Source organism: Myotis brandtii, unplaced genomic scaffold, assembly GCF_000412655.1.
Source record: "Myotis brandtii unplaced genomic scaffold, ASM41265v1 scaffold125, whole genome shotgun sequence".
NCBI lineage: Eukaryota > Metazoa > Chordata > Mammalia > Chiroptera > Vespertilionidae > Myotis > Myotis brandtii.
Genome location: NW_005354385.1, coordinates 16,076,327 through 16,100,580, shown reverse-complemented (window position 1 = coordinate 16,100,580; position 24,254 = coordinate 16,076,327). Strand labels below are relative to the sequence as shown.

At 38.1% G+C, this 24,254-nt stretch overlaps 1 pseudogene; it reads left to right on the top strand.

Moving 5' to 3' along the window:
* The first annotated feature begins 7,345 nt into the window (after positions 1–7,345).
* Positions 7,346–24,207, top strand: LOC106724933 (annotated as a pseudogene).
* The last annotated feature ends 47 nt before the right edge of the window (positions 24,208–24,254 follow it).

The window sequence follows — 24,254 nt, the reverse complement described above, 5'->3', positions numbered from 1 at the left end:
CTTAAGCTACATAATCTTTACTCCCTGGAATGGAGATAAGAAACGCCCTAACCTTTACAATAGAAATTGACAGGATTAAAATCAACTGGTATAAATACAGATGTAACAAGACACAGAACCTAGAGACAGAACTTAGCAAGAAAACATGGCAAGGGAACCTGACTGGAGATCCGGGCTAGAACCTGGCTGAAGAACCAAGAGACAGAACCCAAAGACAGAACCTAGAGACAGAACCTAGCGAGAGAACATGGCATAAGATCCTGGACAGAACCTGGCTACAGAAATTGGCTGGAGAACCTAGACAGAACTTGGCTGGAGATCCTGGAGGGAGAACCCAAGAATGCTGATCAACTGAATGCTGCCTTTGAGTCCTTCCCTCTTCGCTGACTCCATCCACACCTTTGGGGATCCCTGGACCTGCTGGGGTTGGACCCCAGCACAGAGGGATAGGAAAAAGGAACTACTTTGAAATATAACAGAGCACTCTGTTCTTCTTCACAAGACCTGCCCTCAGGGGAACTAGTTAACCAGAACCCACATTTATGGCCCGGGGTAGGGTAAATACCCAACTCCAGCTCACTCTAGCCATCCTGTACCATCTAAATTAAGGTGCCAGGGAGAGAGCTGAACATCACTTGTGAATTTCACAGTCAACAGGTATAGGTTTACTAAAAGTCTGAGACCTAAATATAAGACTATGAAACATGTTATTTTTCCCCATACCTATGCCCATATTACCGTAGTTCCTTTACCTCATGCCCAGATATCAAGAAAAAAATTGAAAGGCATATCAAAAGGCAAAAAACATAATTTGAATAAACGGAACAAGCATCAGAACTGGAGATGGCAGAGATGTTGAAATTATCAAACTAGAAATGTAGAACAACTATGATCAATATGGTTAGGCCTTTAATTGATAAGAAGACAGCATGCAAGGACAGATGGGCAATGTAAACAGGGAGCAAAGATATAATCTTAGCAAAGGACTGAAAAGAAATGCTAGAGATATGAAACACTGTAACAGAAATGAAAAATGACTTGGATGGGCCTGTTAATAGCTTGGACAAGGCTGAGGTAAGAATCTGAGCTAAAGGATATTGCAATCGATTCTTCAAAAACCAAAAAGTAAAGAGAACATAGACTGACAAAAACAGAACAGACTATTCAAGGTCTGTGGGATAACTGCAAATGGTGTAACATACATGTAATGGGACATTCAGAAAGAGAGGAAAGGGAGAAAGAAACAGAAGAAATATTTAAAACAAGAATGACTAGGAATTTGCCCCAAATTAATGTCAGACACCAAACCACAGATCTAGAAAACTCAGAGAACACCAATCAAGATAAATGTGAAAATCTACCCCTGGGCATACGTATCATTTTCAAATTATAGAAATGTGTGTGGGAGGCAACCAATGTGTCTCTCTCACATCAATGTTTCTCTCTCTCTCCCCCTCCTTCCTTCCACTCTCTCTAAAAATACGTGGAAAAAATATCCTCGGGTGAGGATAAACAAAAAACAAACAAAAAAGAAGGAATAAATGAAGCTAAAATAAATTATTTTTCTTATTCTTAATTAATTTAACAGTTTAAATAATAATAGCAATGTATTTGATTATGTATGCTTACATATACTTCATTTCTCTCTACATATGTAAATACCTATATATCTATATCTATATCTATTATTGTCTATATGTATGGGACAAAGGGTTTCAGTTGGTTACTTGAATGGCTTTAGGATGATTCAAAGGTTGGTCGCACTTGGGACTATTGATCAGGGCATCTATATTTGGTCTCTTCATTTGATTTGGGCTTCTCAGAGCACGGTAGCTGGGTTGTAAGAGAGTGAGTCCTGAGAGAGAACATCTGGAAAGCTAGCTTCCAAAGAGACAGGGGATTTCTTTGGACCTAGCCTCACTAGTCACATCCTTTTGTTTCATCCTATCGGTGGCTTCAGTTGAATCACTAGGGCTGACCCAAATTCAAGGAGAGGGGCATTCAACTACATCTGTTGACAGGAGGTGGCAAAATCACATCATGTGAGAGCTTTGGGGATGGACAATGATGTTGTGACCATTACTGAAAAATTCAATTGGTACACTCAGTCTCCTATTTCATGGGGAGATACTAGAAGCATACGTGTTAAAGTCAAGGCAAGGTGCTCACCATTTTCACATATATATATTTTACATATATATATGTGTAAAACCAATGTAATTAGATCATAGCAACCAATTAAAGGCAGCATATGAATTGGAAAGAGCTATCATGTGTGTGTATGTGTGTGTGTAGAAGAGAGAGAGAGAGAAGGAGGGAGGAGGGAAGAAGAGTGAGAGTTGAAATAAATATAGCACAAAATTAAGATGGAAGGTATACAGATGTTCATAGGCCTATTCTTATTTAATAGCAACTCAAGAGATGAAGAAACTGTATTAGGCTTTCAGAGTGTGTATTAAAAACAGGTTTGATCTTTGCCCTGTCGATACCTATGATCTAATAAAATACACAAACAGATCAAATATACAGCCAACAAAGCAATATAATCACAAAATCTAAAACCACCTCTTGCAAGAAGTTGAAGCGTGACTATGTTGGCCACGTAAGGATGAATGACCTAACATAAGCCCTTTCTGAGAGGAGGTGGAACAGGAAGGAATTTGTGACCAGTTGGCAAGCAGGACCAGGGAGGAAGTTGAGGCATGAGGACCAGCTTGCGCCAAATGTGGCTAATTGTGTGAAGAGGCCTGGGTTGCAAAGTTGGTAGCGGGAACTCATGCACATGTGAAAAAAGGTTTTAAATAAGCCCATGCACTTCAGCTTGGGGGGAGAGACTGAGGAGGGGAAAGGGATGCATGTGGAATATCAGTTCCCCCTTCTCGGCTGTGACACTCTTCAAAGGTCTACAGAGATTTGTAATTGAAAGTGTATAATAGAAGTCTAATACTAATAATGGCAATAATGATAGGGTTAACCTTTATTAAGCCCGGCTATATACTAAACATTGCACTAAGTAAGAAATGCTGGGCTCAGCACCTCTAGTGTCATTGTCCGCTGCACAGTTCCTTCTCTCAAAATTGATATGGGCGCTCCGCTGTCACAGAAGCCTGAGTGGAGAGCATTCAGGGGGCTGCGATCTGCCTCCCGGCCAGTGATAAGTGGGTGGGCAGCCTGTGGCCCACCTCCCATCTGTGTCCAAAGTCCAAAGAGAAACAGAGAGCTCAGGAGGTATGATTGTACATGCCCTTTTCATTAGCATTCAGTTTTGCTCTGTTGCTTATGATGAGATAGGACAAGCATTTTCAGGGTGCTCCATTAAATTTCTTCCTAACGCCTGAATCTCTTTATGATAGCGGCAAGATAAGATGTCCTTGTCCTCCATGTCCTTTTATTATTCACTCTAACCTGGTCCTCGAGTGTCTCCATTCACCCATTCGGAAGCCTTCTTTTCCTAATCTTTGTAGATTATTTCTCCATTTCTTCAAGACCGGGCAGTTGGCTCTTAAATGTTTCCTGCGGTCCTTTCATTTCACTGAATTTTAAATATTTCAGCCAATTTGAAGAGTTCATAATGATGAATAAGATTAAGCTTGGAGCTTAACCTTTTGAAACTGGGTGACGCGCTAACTCGGCTGGAACGCTGGTTAATTTAACAGCAGGAGTTGAATTAACTTGTCACAGCGCTGCCATTGTTAAATTCCCTGCTCCCGATCCTGGTCCCACTCTCTCAGACCGTGGTTGTCCTGGGACCAGGGGATGAACTGGGGTGAAGAATAGAGTGGAAATTGGAAAGGAAAGATGGTACACATTGTGAGGATGACCAGAAATGACCAGAGGAGGAATCCATTGTTGTTGGGGAAGTCTAGAAAAAAAACAGAAGAGAGGGGAGCTTAAAAAATAAAAGGCAGTGCAAGGGAGTCCTGGGAGGGTGTGAAGTGAGGAATAGATTGAGGGTGAGGCATGAAAGAGAGGAGTATATTAGGAAGAGTCAATGAGTGACGGGGCTTGAATTTCTTGAAAATACATTATGTTTGGCATGTTAGAAGCTCTTGAGTGGCAGCCTGGCACACAAAAAACAAAATTACCTGCTTAAAAATACCTCTCGCATTAGGCAGAAATGAAAATGTTGAACCATAGGAATAATTACATAGATCATCTCAACAAAGAGAGAGTTCTTCTAAATTTGGCTCAGCAGAAATATGTAACGTGGCATATTTGTAGATTCCTGTCAAACATTTTGGCTTGGTGCAATTTAGTCAGGAAGAGAGGGAGTGGGGAAGGAAGGTAATTCAGGGGACAGTGAGTCAGGCAGGGGCTAGAGCATGGTGGTCTTTCTCCGGGGAGGAATGGGGAGGGAGTTGGTGGAGGCTGGGGATAGAAAGTCCAAACAGAGGCAGCGCGGTGGTAATGTTTGCAAGGATACCTTGCCCTTCCAGTAGCAGGCATTGCTGGGCTGGAAGGCTTGGTGCATGCATTGCTTACCCCATGAGTAACTCTCAAATATGCATTTGCTCAGGTTAGCTGTTCCCACTCAGACAGGAAGCTTTGTGTAGCAGAGTAACAAGCTCAGCCTTCAGGGCAGAGGCCTAATGGCACCTGAAATTCAGGCAAAATAACCAGTCTGCTTCTAAACACCAGCCACTTTGAGGCCCATCAATAGAGATCACCTAGAGCCTGTCTTCCTTTCAATTGTTTCAGCAGTGCGTTAACACCAAAAGGACATTTTCTTTTCTATGCGTATGATTTTGTTTCAGGGCTCATGTTATTCCACGGTTGCTCTAACAGGTTTTCAATTTCTGAGGTAGTTGCCTGAAAAGACTGTTGGCTGTGCAGGAGCCTAACCAGGCTCAGTAGCTGGATCTGAAGCGGATTACTAAGGATTCCAGGGCCTTTAGTTTCCGTCCAAAATTACTCTCAAAGGTAGCTATCTGATGGCTGGGCTGTGTCTGATGGATCAAGAGAATGAGGCAAGTGGAGAGAAGGTGAAAGAGATAAGTAGGATATAGAGGACAAAAGAAAGGCAAAAAAGAAAAAAAAAACAGGTACAACAAGAGGAAAAGAGTGAGGACATTCTTGTTTAGTTTCAGGATAGAAATGAAACTCGCAAGGCATTTTAAATTTACCAATCGATGTCAAAGGCACTAAGAAAGTTTTGAGTCTGGGTAGCACGCAAGCAACACACGGAAAAGTAACCATAATGCAAGAGATTTGATGAAGCAGTGGGTGAGATTTAACTCTCCTTTAAATCAGCCATTTCCAACCCTTTTAGTCTTATGGCACATTTTAGTAAACTAATTACTGAAATTATGTGGCACACCAAAAAATATGGTACATTTTTTTGTCCGCCTGACCAAAAAAAAGTATAATTTTGATTCATTCACACTGGTTGGCTATGTTGTGTTGGCTGTTGTAATTGTAATGTTTTTATTTAACAATCTAAGGGGAAAGAGGTCAGTGCCCCTGATTAAATAGTCAGGTATTGCACGTTTTAGAAGTTCTTGCAGCACACCAGTGAAAAATCCTGCTCTGTACCAAAAGCAGTTTGCCAGATGCATGCCTGTTTCACTTCAGATAATCCAAGCAGAGGTACTGTTGCTGGTGAACACTGAGAGAATTTGGGGTGTAAATTTGCACAGTAGCTTACACTGCAATAGTGTTAATGATGTTTCCACCTTTTTTTTTTTTTGATGGAGGTAAAATTAAAAAAAATGTTTTCACTATCCAAAAGGTATGGAAGTTTTATAATAAAAATGACATCTAGTTCTGCAGCATAAGGATTTAGTTTTCCAAGTTCTTAAAATTATTTGGTATCTGGGACATGAACCCCAAAGGCAGCACTGCATGGAAACTCTAACACCATCCTGGAACATAATGCTTCTCCATATTATTTGGCACAACCTGAGTTTGACTGAACTTCGAATTTCTCTTAGAAAATGAAAATAAAGTAAGGAAATTTTAAATGAAAAAAAAAAGAGAGGGAAACAAGTATTTTTAGCATCTCAGGTCCATAAAACAATGATTTCCAAGCTATGTTTCATGGAATATGAGGAAGGTCTTTTAAGACTTTATTACTATACATCTCCAGATGTGTTAAAACCTCCCAAATGTATTAACCAGGGGATCATTTTCTTCACAGACGACCAATCCCTACACTTTGAGCTATTTTTCCAAAGAATATTCCAGTCATTTTAAAAAATTTTATTTTAAAAATATGTTTTTATTGATTTAAGAGCGGAAAGGAGAGGGAGAGAGGGATAGAAATATCAATGATGAGAGAGAATCATTGATCTGCTGCTGCCTGCACACCCCCTACTGGGGATCGAGCCATGTGCCCTGACTGGGAATTGAACCATGACCTCCCGGTTCATAGGTCAACATTCAGCCTCTGAGCCACACTGGCTGGGCTCCAGTCATTTCTTTTCACGGAGATTTCATGAACATGCTCAGAAATAACTGACCTACAACCTATTCAGAGACAGGATAGAATTAGACATTCCCGTGCCACCAGTGAGATCCGATGCTCTCGGTTGACATAGACGTATTTACCTATCGATGTGCTGCTGGCTGGGCCAGCCACCTCAGCTTGTTGTGACTTCTACTGGCAGTGGACAGTCTCCCAGTAACTTTGTGTGCACAGTTAGAGAGGTGCCATGGAGTGGCTACAGGGAAAACCAGCTCTGAGGTTTTGAAGGTTTCAGTGTGCCGAGAGTACACACTTCATAGATACAGCGAGGGGGAGAGGTGGGCTGCGCTGCTGTGTCTGGACAGGACATCTGTACTCCTTGTCAAATGGCCAGCTGGGCACCTTCGCGCTACTTTATGTGCCTGTAATTTCCATTATGACTTTAGACTGTCATCTTTCAGCATATTTTCATTTATTGTTTTTAGCTATAATCAGGGCAGTAATAGGAGAACAATTCTAGGGAGTGAGTTTGCAGATAAAATATGTAGACCCTGGCAACAGGGAGGTCTACTTAGCCACACCTCATATTTCAGTTCCCAGAAATGTGTGTGGGGCTGACATAAGTGCTCCCTGTTGTGTGATTGCTTGTGGCTCAGTAGCCCTTTGAGAAGACCGGAGAATAAAGGACTGCGGAGAGCGGGTGTTGTCGAAATGGCAGTGCTGGGGAGGGTGCCTACAAGCACCCGAGAGAGTTTTATGTTTTTTAACACATGTTTTCTTGATGTTACCCTTAAATCCCACCTGCGTTTCCTTCTCTCACCATCCACATCAGTCGCTGCTCTGCTTTTCAGGCTTCCCTTTGAAGCATCAGTGAGCTAAAGGAAGCCGGCATGGAGGGAATTTCACCACCACTTGCAGCACGTTGCACTTCCCTGGCCAGCAATGTCGCTGAATGGCCTTCAGACGCTCACTGCAGGGCCACAGCTGATCAATAATTTCCAGGAGCCCCATCTGACTGTTTCAGAAGCAAAAACCGAGGAATGTGATGAAGAATGTGACTAGACCAGTTAGAAATAGCACCCTGACAGGAAAATTCCAGGGCAGTCAAAAGATAAATTGTAACATTTGGTTATATTACCATGTGCTAAGGCTCTTCCTTGACAGGAGACGTTTGGTTCCGGTTTTAAGGCTGCAGAGGGCTTTAACTAAGCATAGAGACGTGTGTCACACACCAGTGTTTCAAACAGCTACATTAAGAAATTGAGGCTGTCAAATCTCCCCATATGATTTTAAGAAGGAGAAATGATCATTCGGGTATATATTAAAGGTTCCATTAGACAAGTATTTTAAATGATATACCCTGGTAAAGCCTCCCTTAACAAAATGGACACAATGTTAGGATTTTTAAACTTTTTTTTTTTTTACCTGACTTTGCTATCAGGAAATTCTCCCATTTTGCAGTGTATTACAGTTATATATTTTTTAATTTATTATTTTTCTTTAGTAATAGTAATAGTAGTAGTAGTAGGTCTAGTTATGTACATATTTTCTGTATGATTAATTATGAATTCCAACAGTTTATTAACTTTTTAAAATATTAAATAATGCAATGCCATTCCAGAAAGTGCTAAAAGTAAGAAAAATTGGTAAGTATTTTGGGGAAATGAAAAAGAACAAAAATCCATTTTCTTCCTTTATATTGTGCATTTAGGGAGTAAAAACACTAACTACTATAAGCATCATGTAACCAAAGCCATTTATTGATGACTACATGTAGACTATAATATAACTGGGGATAAGGAAAAGGTAACTAAATTCTTAGACTTCTTACCCTCCTGTTTTGTAAATTAGAGGGCTTTAACTAAGCATAGAGACGTGTGTCACACACCAGTGTTTCAAACAGCTACATTAAGAAATTGAGGCTGTCAAATCTCCCCATATGATTTTAAGAAGGAGAAATGATCATTCGGGTATATATTAAAGGTTCCATTAGACAAGTATTTTAAATGATGTTACCCTGGTAAGGCCTCCCTTAACAAAATGGACACAATGTTAGGATTTCTAAACTTTTTTTTTTTTTTTACCTGACTTTGCTATCAGGAAATTCTCCCATTTTGCAGTGTATTACAGTTATATTTTTCTTAATTTATTATTTTTCTTTAGTAGTAGTAATAGTAGTAGTAGAAGGTCTAGTTATGTACATATTTTCTGTATGATTAATTATAAATTCCAACAGTTTATTAACTTTTTAAAATATTAAATAATGCAATGCCATTCCAGAAAGTGCTAAAAGTAAGAAAAATTGGTAAGTATTTTGGGGAAATGAAAAAGAACGTAAATCTATTTTCTTCCTTTATATTGTGCATGTAGGGAATAAAAGACACTAAGTACTATAAACATCATGTCACCAAAGCCATTTATTGATGACTACATGTAGACTATAATATAACTGGGGATAAGGAAAAGGTAATTAAATTCTTAGACTTCTTACCCTCCTGTTTTGTAAATTAGCATACTAAAGGTCAGACTCCTTGAGCAGTCCTGTAGGTCACATATGGTTGAGATAGAATTTGGAAGGAGATCTCTTAGACTCTGAAGACCTTGTTCATTCTTTAACACAAGACTGTGTCCTAGTCAGTTGCAAAAGAAGGTTGATGTTAACAGGTTATTGATTATGTTTTCAGCTTCAGTCATTCTATCTGTAAATGGGAATAATGTTACATTCATTCCATATATTTCAAACTGTTGTAAGGAAAATAGATACTTGATATACAGAAATTAACATGAAAGGCTTTTAGTTGATGGTATTCAATCCTCCTCTTCCTCCCTCCTCCTCCTCCTCTTCAATCAAGTTGCAAAATGACTTGTAGAGTTAGTTGGGATAAAAACATTTCTTAAAGAGATAAGGTTAATATTGACCAGGACTTTGAAAGGACCAGAGTTGACAAAGGGAAAGGTCGTTCAAGTTTAGAGGAAATGCCTGTGCTATAATTTGGACGCAAGATAAAGTGAATTTTGTAGGGGATCTTTTAAGCAGGACTCATTGGATAGAGTTGAGAGGAAGAGTGGCATATGTGTAACATTGCAATGGTGGTGATGGTGATTAATAGATTCTTCATTTATTTATTCAACAAACAGTACCGCTTTCTACCAAGAAAAATACTAGGTGTTGGATTGATAAGATATATAAATCATGATTCCTGCTTTTGGGGACATAACAGTTTAATGAGGCATCAAATAATGAACCAATACTCTTCAGAGTAAGAAGTGTTATGAACAGAGATGTGCACAAGGTAGGGTGGTGGCAATGAGCAAGAAGAAACTGACTTTCTTGAGAAGACTGAGAAAATATTTTCTACAGGATGCAGTTCAAATTTCAGAGGATGCATGACCCAAGAGGAGACCAGAAAAGTGAACTAACACAATCAAAATGCTGGAAAAATAAATTCCTTTACCTATAAGATGGAAGGGAGGATGGGGAGGCAAAAATATCTGAAAAATGCTGTTTTACATCGTATAGGTGAAGGAGCAGGCCTGACCATGAACAGACTTGGAAGAATTAATGGATGATGGACTCTGCTTCAAAGGTTAAAAAAAAAGAGAGAGACATGGAAAATATGATAGTATATTTATGAGTTTGAATGTTGTCAGGTATAATCGTGCCTTTGATATTATGCACAGAAAGATGAAGAGCAATACAAAATGTCAGTTTGAGTGGGAGTTAATTATTCCCTGCATGGGGAGAATTTCAAGAAGGCGTCAACCAATGGGACCACCTGGGAAAATTGAATAGCTTACAAGCATGTTCTGAATTAAGTTTATTTTGTTTTGTATGTTGTCAAGAAATCACAAAGATGCAAGGAATAAATCTGAGAGGTGATCAAACCAATTGTTTTCCCTTTTTGAACTTGTCACGAATAGAGAAATAAAAGCAAAAACAGTCTCATGCAGCATCCCTGTATCCAAAGGAAATATCCAAACACGATTTCAGAGCCCAAAGTGACTTTGGGATTATTTCCTTTTCTGCTCTCCTTGATTAGCATCAATATGTGAGCTGATCCTGTTTGTAGATAACACTTTTAAAATAACATATTTCTTGTTTTCTTTAAGAATATATGAAAATTGGGTGACTTTTTAAAGGAAGTCTTTATTGTTAAGAGTATCACAGCTATGCCTCCTTTTCGCCTCGTTGCCCCCCTCCACCCAGTTCCTGCCCCACAGCGGGTCTTCACCACCCTATTGTCTGTGTCCATAGGTAATGGATGCGTGCATCTAAGTTCTCTGGTTGATCTCTTCCGACCACCTCCCCGCTTCCCTCTGAGATTTGTCAGTCACTTCCACATTTCCATGCCTCTGGTTCTATTTTATTCATCAGTTTTTGTTCATTAGATTCTTTGTTCGTTTATTTTGATTTTTAGATTCAGTTGTTGGTAGATAGGTATTGATTGCCATTTGATTGTTCATATGTTTGATTTTTTCAGCCCTCTTCTTTTTTACACCACTAGAGAAGTACAGAAGCCTGAATGTTTTCTTTGGCAAACTTAAATCAGTGTTCTGCCCACTGTCTCCCAGACTCTGAATGACGACCTCTTTACAAGCTGGTCCTGACTGCTCGGATGTCCCACACTGCTCCCTGGCGGCAGAGCTGCTCACATGAATGACTTCCTGTTGCCTGGGCTTTCCTGGGGTAGTTGGGCTCTCTCGCCTGAAGCTCTGCCCCTGTTGCCCTTACATGGGAGGTTTTGTCTGCCCCTTTAGCCTTCAGTCCTTTTTAAAATTTCTTTTATTTTAGCTCCTTGGGAAATAGAGAGGAAGAGTGAACTTAGAGCTCCAATCCATGATGTGGGCTGGTGACTTTACCTCCCCCTGGGGGAACTAAATGGTTTACTCAACCAAGCAGAAGTTTCCAACGGTGCCAGTCAATTTCTTATCTCCAGAGTGCTCATTTTAGAAGCTGCAGAAGATTCTTCTTAGTCTTAGGGCAGTTGGTAAACAAATTTCTTGTCCCACCTTAAAATTCTAACCATGCAGGAGGAGGGGAATTTCTTTGCCTCAGCACAAGCCTTAGATGCCACCTTTACCTGAGACTGCTTGGTCATGGTCAAATACCAATAGGCAACTTGTGTTGGAGCAACCGATATAGTAAGTACTCCTCTTACTACTATTGAGAGCGTTAGGGTGTGTAACTACCGATCCCACTAACTCAGTCTCCCTATCTGTTCTGTAGGGGCTCAGATGTGCTGCTGTAAAGTGGGGTCACTGTAGAGCCCAATCTACTCTGGACCCGGTGGACTCAGAATGTTCTAAATAAGGAACAGATTCCTTGCAGAGAAACTACAAAAAAAAAGTAACAGATTGCCAAGACCTGATCGGAAAAGATTCACATTGTCGAAGTCTAGAACCAGCTTTGAGAACTGTTTATTCAGGGATATTCAGGGTCAATTCAGAGTCTCTGAGTCATTTGCACCAGAAGAGTAGAAAATAGCAGTCTTTCCCACTTGGAGTTTGTCATGGTGTCACCCGTGTTATTTCTAGTGCTAAAGAGAGCCAAACTCAAAAGTATTACCATGATGACAAAGCAAATCAATATTTGTCTTAAAACTAGTGAGCCACTTAATGCTTTCTAAGAATTTGGCTCGTTAACAAAGAAAAAACATTTTGAGTTTTGTAACAATTTTCTAGATTTTACACTTCTTTTCTCCTTTGAGGAATAGAAAGTGTAATACCGATATGGCAGTCATTTGAAATTAATTTCAAAAGCCTATTCAGTTTACTACTTAAGATCAAAGTCTACATTTCTCTGACATTCTTTTGATACTAATTACAGCTTAATTGGCTTCCATCTGAGGAAGGCTATACCTACACACACACACACACTTATGCAGCAACCATGCAGTGGGGATTTATACATGCACACATATACATGTTTACATATCCTATATAATAAAGAGCTAATATGCTAATTAGATTGACCAGCTGAACGGCCTTCCAGACGTCCTTCCGGATGACCTTCCAGATGAAGCCTGGGCTGGGAGAGCCGAGCCCCTTGCATGAATTTCGTGCATCAGGCCTCTAGTTCATTTATAATATACTAAAGTAAGAGCAGTACAATAACTGGGTTTTAAAATCCAGAATTAACTTATTAGGACACATTCAAGGTGTTTTTATAAAATAAAATACAATCGAAACCAAGCATGAAGGTAAGTGAAACATTTTTTTGTAAGAAAAAATTCTTTTCTAGCCATCTTGCAACTCTGTAAGACCTTTTGAAATGTGGAAGCAGAAGCTGTTCTTCCAGCTTTCTCTCTCTCTTTTTTTCTCTCTCTCTTTTTACCCTTTGCATTTTATAAAACTGCAGTTTTATTGCTAGATAATATGGTAAAAAAGATTCATTGTAAGGGTTACTTAACAACGTTGGTGGTGTTGATGAATAGTTGCAATTAATACATTCCCTTAATTAGTCTGATACCCAGAAGATGCACCTGGCAGGTCATTTTAATACTACAATTGATTTATAGCTGCTAGAAATGATTTCACCAGCTATCTTCAGAGAGTACAATTAGAGTGGATTTCATTTTTTTATGCATTTTCACTGAGGAATAAACATAAAAGGTCTATGTAATTCAGAACAAAGCAGCTATAATGCACTAATGGTTTATGGATTTTATTAATATTCAGCTAACATTAGAGGCAATTTTAGGGGAGAGCAACCTATTTTCTTTATGAAGTATTCAGTTTTTTTGTGTGTGTGTTTTTTTTTTAGTATCTGTGTGCTTTGTTTAAAAAAGAAACCTTGATATTTTGAAATGAGTTGTCTCTATTTCTTATAGAAAAAATGTTATAAGTTACAATATATAAAAAATAAAATAATTAAGTCCTCTATATTAATTGAATGCCGGTGTATTTATATACTGTATATTTGCTATACCTGTAAATTTAAAAATAAGTCATTAGGCATTCATGTGATTTAAATAGTGCTTCCATTAATATAATTGAGCTAATGGATGAACTCTATTAGTAATGGAGGGAGTTGTACTTCGTGGTTGAACAGGTAACAGAATATTTTAAGAAGCTGATTACATATCTGGTTTTTAATTCCCTGTTTATCTGGGATATTAATTTTGCTAATCGGGAATCTTTGTCCTCCTTTCTCATCATCCATAACATGGGAGCAATTTGCTTGTATAGTTTACTATAGTAGGACAATGAGAAATCAGTTTCACAGATAAAGCCAATAGTCCTATGAAAAGTATTAATATTTAAATACACCATTCCTATGACTAAAATGAACACCTAAAAATGTCTGTATCAAAGGGTCAATGAACCTCTGTTAGTTCAAGAAAAATTTAATGTAAAAATCCAACATTTATTTAAAATGTATCTTATGACTATTTAGCAAGACCTACTACTTATAAGGTACTAAGCTTATAAATGCTATGGATTCAAGAAGGAAAAAGCAATAGTTTTCTGTCAACATAGAATTATAGTCTAGTTGGGAAGAGCAGGAGGAATTACAAGTACAAAATTGCACGCTGGCCCGGCCAGCATGGCTCAGTGGTTGAGCTTCAACCTGTGAACCAGGAGGTCACGGATCCATTCCCAGTCAGGTCAGGGCACATGCCCGGGTTGCAGGCTCAATCCCTGAGGTGGGGCATGCATGTTTCTATCTCTCTTTACCTCTCTAAAATCAATTAAAAAATAAAAATAAAGTGTAAGCTGTTTTCATGAAGGAAATGCCAAGGAGCCTGAGAAAGGACGTGACAGGGAGGCCTGTGGCTACTGCATTTTTGTATTACCAATTCTGAACTGGAAATTTACAGCCCGGTCTAAACAACATAGAAATGTTTCCCAGCACCCAAAATGCCTCACGATAATATCTCTTCTCCATATTCAATGAAGACTCTTTGAATCCCACTAGTAGTTGAGTTTGGCTTTTTGTTTGGTTTTGTTCTCAGTGATAGGTAATAGATTTGCGAATTTATTCTGTCTCTTGTCCACATTTCCTACCAATGCTACCCAGTACAACAGCAGCCAGTTAGGGTTAGCAGTAGAGTTCAGGACCAGGCATTCTAAGGCCTTGGAAGCTAATCATTCACATAAAGTACAAATTTTCAATTCTTGCAACTTATATTTTTAAAATAAAATTTTCTCAGCCAACACCATTCTGTATAACTGGGGATTACTCAAAATTAGTCTCAGACCTGGAGAACATTATGCTAAGTGAAATAAGCCAGTCAGAGAAAGACAAGTACACAAGATTTCACTTACATGTGGAATCTAATGAACAAACTGAACTACCAAGCAAAATAAAGACAGACTCATAGAGAGCAGGCTGACAGCTCTGTTGGGGAGGGTGCTGGGGAGGGAGGGGTGTGTGTGTGGAGGAGGGTGGGTGAAGGTGGAAGAGGCCATTGAGGGATAAATGGTAATGGAAAAAATAAAATAAAAAAATTTTTTAAATGATGATCTCTGAAAACACATGAAATCCTTTGATTCTGTACCTTTCCTGTACAAACCACAAGTTAAAAAAATCAAAATCAAAATCTGTGCTTGTTTACCAAACAGTTCAGCCACCCACAGGGTTCTGAGACTTCCCTGAGAATGTCCTAATGCAAATAGAAAATTACAGGATGACTTCCACTGGGATTAGAGGGCCACAGGATTTGGTTGCTTCCAGACATCAGCAGGAAAGACATTTTCCCTGCGAACATTCTGGCACGGCAGAGAGAGGGTTAAAGCCCCATGCCTTTTGGCGACCAGAGCCGGCTAACTCCTCTACCACCACTTCTGTCCTTACACTGGAGGAGTCAGGTACCATTTCCTAAATTACAGGACTGGGACTTCAGGAGGTCACTCTACCCATCCCCCTGCTTCTGGGCAGGGCAGCACTTAATTATCCCGGCTCACAGAAGCTCTCTCTGAAAGCAATTGATGCAGAGATGTGATCATTTGCCTCGGGGGAGCATGATGCTCTGTAGATAGATTGTTTTTGTTTATTTCTGTTTGGGGAGAATGGACATTTAAAAGTGAAATTCTCTCCCACTTTGTTTTGTTCCCAACAGTGGTCTAAATTATATTCTGTGCTGGCTCTCATGCTGCAGGAGGTTTTTAATGCGGCCCAGGATCACTGACAGCCATCTGTGCCTGGCCCCGGGCAGGGACTCTCCCAGGATATGTCTACACTCACCTGTCGGCACCACAGGTTTAGCCTGCTGATATCATTTGAACACTTTGCATTGAAAGAAATCGGAATAAAAAAGGTAGTTTTGTGTCCTGTGGGAGAGTCATTATTCTTACAACTTGCTGGGCAGCTCCTCCTTTCCAACTTCTTCATGGCTGGCTGTTGCAGCCACTCATGTGACATTACACCCCTTTTTCATTTTAAATATAATCAAACTTCTGATTTAAATGCTTAAGAGTTCATTGTCCCTGTTGCCTTTTCTCATAATACCCACTAACAGGCTTATGAAAGCACAGGAAATAATGAAAATCAAAATACAAAATCAATCTGTGGCTTATAAATAATTATTAAGGAAGAAACTGACCAGTCTCAATCACTTACAAGAGAACGGGCAGATTCTTTCTTCTTGCCAAGTAGGCGCCCTGACACAGAAGCCTGGGTTCTGTATCTGGCGACGACCAAGGGTCATCTCACCCCTGCGCTGCTGGGTTGTGGGAGCTGGACATGGCTTGTGGGCCAGCAGCATCTCCATCCCCTGGGAGCTTGTGAGAAAAGAGGGATCTCCCATCTTATCCCACCTATTCAATCAGAATCTGCATTTAAACAGGGCCCACAGGTGATTTGTGTACTCATCAGTTTTGGGGGGAAATTGCTTAAAACTTTGAGATCATATCCCAATAAGCAGCATTAAGAAATAAACATGTTAGGAGAGAAGATTATAGATGTTAAGGATGAAGATTTTAACCAAACGTGATGGAATTCTGTTTCAGTTCATGCTAAGAAGTTTTAAGTTAAGAGACCTAGTAAAGACGTCCCCCCCCCCGCCCCCCGCCACATTTATCCACAGCAGAATTATATAGAAGAACAATATGGCCTTTTTAACTTTCTTATATTTCCATGATTCTTCAGTAATTAATTCTAACGTATCTTAAACCTATTGAATGATCTGAGACATAGTGTTTTGTTTTAATTTGACAGACTATCCACTGGCAGTTTCATTTACTGCTTCCATCCTAACTTTCTTTCCATCCATGCTATCTGAATGATGCTGTGCTAAGTACACAGAAAAATCAGAACATACAAAATGATCTCAACTATTTTAAACAACACATGAGACATTATATTAAGAAAATACAATAACTTCTAATGATAATTTTCATTGTTATGAATTCTGTGTGAATTTTTTTCTTCATTTTAATTTTCTGCATATCCTAATATTGGTGTAATAAGTATGTATTACTCTATCATATTACTTAAGCTTAATTCATGCAGTTTTGTTCATGCAATAGGTGAAACTATATAAAAACTGTAGAAAGTCTGGAAGTAGATCAAAATATTCTCTATACATTTCTGTATTTTTAGTTTTCTATATAAAATATGTATTTCTTTTATAGTGGTTGCTACATGAGTTTCAATAAATGTCTAATAAGTATTTTTGAAAGTGTGAATAAATGCAATGGTGTAGAATTACTTCATAACTAGTCTTAACTGCGAGATATTTGCATTATAAGTTTTGAGATGGTATCATTCATAAGGATTGACTATTAGTGACCACAAGTCAGACCAGTGATAGAAAAGTAGAGTCTTCCCAAACATCATTTTGAAATTAAATGATTTAACTAAACTTTCTCGAAACTTAGAAACATACAGTTTTTATATACTTTCTTAGAAGTGATTTACATTTAAATTAATTAGCATTGCCAAATTTTGTTAGCATGTGATCTAAGTGGCAATGATAGAATAATTAAATTTTGGCTGGAAGGTACATCTCTGAATTCAGAGTTTTAAAATATTTTTGCTCTGTTTTCAATGTACTCTTAGTGGGAGTATGAAAATTAAGTACAAATAAGAAATTCTGGTTGTTTGGGGTTGAGTGAGTTCAGGTTCCTGTTTGACTCTTCATGAGGGTCCAGAGGCCTGGATTTGGGAAGAACAGTCTGAAAACCATGAAATCACAAAGCATTTGGGTCACTGGGTTCGGGTAGAATTTTTCCCCCCAGAGTACACCATGACCTCCTGAAATATCATGATTATTAAGTATATTATATGCACGATCTTTTGTCAACTCTGCAGCACTGAAAGTCAGTTCCTCATATTACTAGTGAAGAAGAAAGAGATATTCAATGAGCTTTCCATGTTGACATTATGACATGTTGACATCATTGCAGGACAAAGCCAGACTTTGACCCCAAGTTAAAAGAATGCAAGCCTGAAGTACTTGCAGTGTAAGACACTGCTATACACGTTAACATAAGTAACTGACAAATTAATAGTTCTTGTTAACGAGAGATGGGTTTTAGTGTGGTGTCCAAGAGTTCATGCTCTTGAGGCAGACCATGTAGGTTTCAAATCCTGCCTCTGCCACTCTCTAAGTCAATGATCTTAGGAAAATTACCATATTTATCTGTGCCCTTATTTCCTCATCAAAAAATGTGGTCAGCATCTTGTAGCTTAGTTTGGAGTTTAAATGAGTTCATATAAGAAAAGTACTCAGTTCGAGGACTGACAATAGTAAGTACTCCGTAAAAGTTAGCTATTTAGAGTACTTAAAGTAAGCCAAGAATGGCAGCAGGCATTTTTTTTTAAAAATGTAGTATTTATATTTAATCCATACCACAAAGCAATGATATATATTTTTTAAATGTCAATTTTGTAAAAGAAGAAAACAATAACTAAATAAGCATAAGGACTCTGCAAATAAGGATAAGTCATGGGTCTGGAATTGTAGCCCAAGTCTCTCTTACATCAAACCAATGCTCCTATTATTATTATTTAAAAAATCATAACGACTCTTTTATAAATATGACAAAGTTTCATTGAATTATTTTCTCAAATAATAGTGAGTACCAGTAATTTTTGAATATATTTAATCTTAGTTTTTGATGATTTGAAAGTAAATGCTTTCATTTATTTTTATAATAGTCCCATAAGATATGGAGTAGGCAGATATTGATTCCCAATAACCCAAAATTATTTAAATCATATTTATACAGAGAATACCAGTAGTAATACTCACGTTAATATAGATCATAATATGTGAAAATGTAAACCTCAGTGTAGAATGTGTTCTATCTCCCTGGCAATCGATTCTGCTACTTTGTATTTGATAGTCCTTATAGATTTTCATGTTTTCAGTTACTTCTTTCCTCCTAATGCATTACACAAAATGCCTAGCAGAGTTTAGAATATCCATCTCACATAATTGGTATTATAAATATCATTGAAATTGATCATTATTTCCTTGTGATGGTAAAGGTACCAGAATATCCTCCACAGAGTTCACTTCTGCAAAGTGTTAATTTCCCATTACTTTTTATTTTAATTTATTAATTACTAATTATTTATTTTATTTAAACAAGGATGGAAAAAAGTTCAGAAGGTAGTATGTATTCTTATGAACAGCAATTAGGAAATTGAAATAAAAATTTAAAAGCTTAATGTGGTTGGAAATGGCAACATGTGCCCTACTAAATTAGCAATTTGTCAACTTTGAAATTAATTCAGTGGAACCATGAATCTCGCCTGAGTGACTGCTAGATGATCTATTTTGAAATAAGTCAATGAAGTGAGTCTAATCACAGTCCTAACAAAACCTAGATATTATTTCCACCTTCTCCTGAAACTTGCTACTACTTAGCAAAGTTGACCAAACTTTAATGGAGAAAACAACCAGTCTACTCTTTCCCCAAAGAAGTTGTCCTTTTCGTTTGGGATTGAGGCATGTTTCCTTTATTGCAAAGGGCAGTTCATATTGAGGCTGTCATTTATATTGATGTTCTTTTTTCAAAATGACACCTCCATGTAATTTTTTTCTGCAGAAAAATTGGACTTCAGTGTTCAGGGTCATTGGTAAGAGATCTTTCACTGATTCAAAATTCATTTAAAATTTTTAGAAAGAAGGGGGAAAAAAAAACAGAATAACAACTCCCCAAGAGAGATTATCTGTACTTTCTGTGGGAAAACCTAGTGCATTTTACATGGCTCACCAAATAGAAAACAAGTTTTTTTTTTCCTTTGCGAATTTAATAACACACGAGGATTTCTTTCTCTAGGATTTTGTGAAAACTTGCAATTATCATAGGACTGAGTGTAGTTTGTTTGCTCCCCACAAAAGCAGAGATGATTTTTATTGACCAATCTTTGATCCGAGAGATTAATGAAAGTACTGCATGAGCAGCAAGAAGGATAACACCACGAGGGTCAATAGGCTTTACTGCTATTGGAAATGAAAGTGAATCATTCCATTGGGAGATGGGGTAATTTAGCATTCTTATGGGGAATTCAAGACTCTTTCTTTTTTCCCATTTTTTGGAAAAAAATATTCAACTTATGAATAGGTTTCTCCATGACTTAATATCATGGCCACGCATGAGGTTATTTGGAGGGCACTAAATTCACCAACATAATTCTGTACAATGCTTTTTAGCCCAAATGGCCTGGCTGTCACATTCACACACCCTTGATTGAAATGTCTCTAGTAGACTTTTGGAATGCAGTCTGAAGGCTTAGTGACTCAATATTTTCACAGTGAATACATTTCCAATCTCATAGAAAGTTGCCACTGACTACTGCAGAGGTTATGTCTCTTTCAGTTTTCTTCTGAAATACTGTGAATTGAGCAAAATTCAAGCTGAATTTTGAGAAAACAGGACATTGTAACTACACACGGTCAGTATTTGCCACTATAATATGGTCTGTTTAAGGTAAAACTATCCAGCCTACCATCTTTGAACTGATAGTCTATAAAATAGTTACCTTTTTTCTTATTGTCATAAATAGAAGGATAATTTTTTCCCCTCTCTTTTCATTATGAGCCAGGGAATAACAATTGGAATTATAACATCTGGTATGATTGTGACCAGGGATAATGCTGAAATATCATTGTTTATAGAATATTCACCAGCACTACTGAGGCCTGACAAAAATGTTCACATTATGCTTTTTAATTTCCTTGAAATGTTGCCAAACAATATCATTTCATTGAATCATCCAGTTGTATTTCTCTTTCAATTTGCTAAAGACATATTTAAGGCTCAGGGCAATTTATCTTAGTTATTGACTGATTATTTTTAACAGTTATTGTTTGCAAATTTAAAATGTCATTATTCTTCTTTCTATAAAGTCTTTGTCTAGGAGACAGGTCTCTCATAGTGATTTCAATAATTTATTACCTAGAGCCATCCCTGTTCTAGTTCCATTGGTTTCTAAAGCTGATTTAGCATTGGGATTATGTTAACAAACATAAAAGTTTTGGTTAAAACTATGCTTTCCTCTCATCTCAAGGCAACTGTCCATGTTGCTTTCCTTGGCAAGAGTATACAACTAGATTCTAAACATCATGCTTAACCCTTATTGAACTATTCCATTTCAATTTAAAGTTGTAATTAATGCTAAGCATAATTCTCTTCTTCCTGGGGAAAAAATCATATTTGTTAATATTCACAGGAATATACTACTGTAAGTTTACATGAAGGGATATGATGTTTCCCCACTTTTCCTAGCATACAATTATCTAGATTCTCCTGACACCATTCAGCAAATTGCTCTTGGCCATACCAAATGGTGTCCAAGTGGTTAGAAATAGTGTATACTTCATTTTAAAGTATTCACTTTGATTATTAGTAAGAATCCATTCAATGATGAAGTCTGCTTCGTTAGGTGTTATTAATATATTAAACTTGACCAATGACATAATTAAAATTAATAAAAATTATAAATGACCTAGGAGACAGTTTTTTTCCTAAACCAAGCATTGATTTATCTTTGACCTGAGACAAATCAACTCATTTGAATCAGGTATATGTAACTTAGGAAGAACCTTTTGTTTTGATGAGAGACCCGAGTAATATTTTGCTAAAAGTTGTAAAAGATTTCTCTTTCTTAAACTGGGCAACTTCTGATTACTCTGTACCATTAGGCTAAAGTATCTAGTACCTCTATCTGGCTATGTGATCTGGGCTCAAATCAATTATTACTTTATGCTTGATCTGAATGCCAAAGAGCAGTATGGAGTTAATCTTAGTATTATAGATTCTGTTGAATTCCTGGTGCTAACATACAGCACTTACAATAATTAAAACTATAACAATAATGATAACTAATATTTATTGTTTCCCTAACTGGTTTGGCTCAGTGGATAGAGCGTAGGACTGTGGACTCAAGGGTACCAGATTCGATTCTGGCCAAGGGCATGTACCTTGGTTGCGGGCACATACCCAGTAGGGAGTGTGCAGGAGGCAGCTGATCGATGTTCTCTCTCATTGATGTTTCTAACTCTCTATCTCTCTCCCTTCCTTTCTGTAAAAAAAATCAATAAAATATATTTAAAAAATATTTATTGTCTTTACTATATGTCAGAAATTGTAATTTACCTGCACCATGTCATTTGATCCTTAAGGTAAACGTGAACTAATTCATGTATTGTGTTCTCCCAAAATTCATACATTGAAATCTAACCCCTAATGTGATGGTATAGGGAGGCAATTAGGTAATGGGGGTAGAATCCTCATGAATGGAATTAGTCCCCTTATATTAAGAGGCCAAGAAGCCAGCTCACCCTCTAACCACATTTGAGGATACAAGGAAAACTCAGCAGTCTGCAGCCCGGAAGAAGACCCTCACCAGAATCTGGTCATGCTGGCACCTTGAACATGGATTTCTAGCCTCCAAAATGGTGAGAAATAGACATTTGTTGTTTAAGGCACTCATACGATGGTTATTTGTTAGAGTAGCCTGCACTGTTTAAGACAAGTTTTAATACCACACTCATTTTATGGTTGAGGAAATCATAAAATACTAAGCACACCTAGAATTGGGATGCATATTCTGGTTTATTTTCCTCTACATTCCACTCTAAAAACCATTCTGCCATACGTTTTCCTTGGACTTGCACATAGTCCAGGCTCATATATAATCTACACTGATTTCTCAAAAAAACATTTTGGTCAACTAGTTTCTTGGTGTTGCTATTTGGCAGCCAAATATTCTTTTTTGGAGTCTTGCCACTTTGGGCAAGTGTTTGGGCAACTAATGACGATTTATTGTATTTTGTCATGCTGGCACCTTGAACATGGATTTCTAGCCTCCAGAATGGTGAGAAATAGACGTTTGTTGTTTAAGGCACGCAGACAATGGTTATTTGTTATAGTAGCCTGCACTGATTAAGACAAGTGTTAATACGACACTCATTTTATGGTTGAGGAAATCATAAAATACTAAGTACACCTAGAATTGGGATTCATATTCTGGTTTATTTGCCTCTACATTCCACTCTAAAAACCATTCTGCCATATGTTTTCCTTGGACTTGCACATAGTCCAGGCTCATATATAATCTACACTGATTTCTCAAAAAAACATTTTGGTCAACTAGTTTCTTGGTGTTGCTATTTGGCAGCCAAATATTCTTTTTTGGAGTCTTGCCACTTTGGGCAAGTGTTTGGGCAACTAATGACGATTTATTGTATTTTGCCATTAACCTATAAAAGTGAGTATAAAATAGAAAAAGATTATTCTTATAAAGTGTAGACTATTAAACTTAGAAAAACAATTATGAAAAAGATGAAAATACGTGCTGAAAATAATGAGTCTTAAACCTCATTTAGAAGCTCATTGGACTTAAGCTGGCTGTCCATGAGTTTGAGTGATAGGAAAATATATATAATTATAGAATACATATAAAATGTTGGAAATATAGCACCAAAGACACCACGATTCTAAAATCGTGTTTATTTATAGTTCTTATGTTTTTACAATTTTGTTATGTTGCAGAAGTCATTTGATAATATACACTACATGTTTCACATTTTCAGGTACGAATTATGTATAAAAAAAAGAGACTGGGTACAGTTTAAATGAATTTCACCTAAGAATAACTTATATTCCAAAAAGGGAAAAATAACAACAACAATAAAACACATACAAAAAAACAAATGGAGCCCGCTTTGCAGACACGCAGCCCCGGAGCCGCCCGTGACCAGCCCTGGTGAACCACACCGTGTTCAGTGTTCACCTTCGATATCGCTATCAACGGCGAGCACTTGGGCCGCGTCTCCTTAGAGCTGTTTGCAAAGTTCCAAAGACAGCAGAAAACGTCCGTGCTCTGAGCACTGGGGAGAAAGGATTTGGCTTTAAAGGTTCCTGCTTTCACGGAATTATTCCGGGATTTATGTGCCAGGCTGGTGACTTCACACGCCATAATGGCACAGGCGGCAGGTCCATCCATGGGGAGATATTTGAGGATATTATGAAGTAGCAACGAAAATAATTTTATGGTTGGGGGTCACCACGACATGAGGAACTGTATTATAGGGTCGCGACAATAGGAAGGTTGAGAACCACTGAGGGGAGAAATTTGAGGATGAGAACTTCATCCTAAAACATACAGGTCCTGGCATCTTGTCCATGGCAAATGCTGGACCAAACACAAATGGCGCCCAGTTTTTCATCTGCACGGCCAAGCCTGAGTGGTTGGCTGGCAAGCATGTGGTCTTGGGCAGGTGAAAGAAGGCCTGGATATTGTGACAGCCATGGAGCCCTTTGGGTCCAGGAATGGCAAGACCAGCAAGAAGATCTCCATTGCTGACTGTGGGCAACTCTAATAAATTTGACTTGTGTTTTATCTTCACCACCAGACCATTCCTTCTGTAGCTCAGGAGAGCACCCCTTCACC